This window comes from Sinocyclocheilus anshuiensis, unplaced genomic scaffold (genome assembly GCF_001515605.1).
Source record: "Sinocyclocheilus anshuiensis isolate Anshui unplaced genomic scaffold, SAMN03320099.WGS_v1.1 scaffold532, whole genome shotgun sequence".
Classification (NCBI taxonomy): Eukaryota; Metazoa; Chordata; class Actinopteri; order Cypriniformes; family Cyprinidae; genus Sinocyclocheilus; species Sinocyclocheilus anshuiensis.
This window is the reverse complement of record NW_015555819.1, coordinates 185,576-185,967: the sequence shown is the minus strand read 5'-3', so window position 1 is coordinate 185,967 and position 392 is coordinate 185,576. Positions and strand designations below refer to the sequence as shown.

Here is a 392-nt window from a genome sequence, read left to right as displayed (position 1 = left end):
GAAAAAAAAAACTATCAGAAATATATATATATATATATATATAAAAAAAAATGTAATAAAACTAATAAAAATGACAGAAGCACATGACAAACTATAACTCAAACTTAAACTACAGTTAAAATATCAAATGGAGCAGTCTGGAGCCCTGATTTAATATTTTGAATATCTGGACTGCTAATAATGATAAAAAAATAATTTAAAAAGTAATTCAAAACGCATGAGAAATCTGGGCATTCCAAAAAAAACTAAAAAGTAAAACATGAAGGCATATTATGGTAATGAAGAGGAACAGTGCTTTACTGTTATGAAAATAATATGTAAATTCTTACTGGTTCCAATAAGCTTTCTTTTATTTATTTATTTATCTTAAAGGGGTCATATGATAAATAAAT

The 392-nt window shown here is 24.0% G+C and overlaps 1 pseudogene; it reads left to right on the top strand.

Moving 5' to 3' along the window:
- Positions 1–392, top strand: part of LOC107675237 (uncharacterized) — a 10,668-nt pseudogene that overhangs the window by 9,637 nt on the left and 639 nt on the right.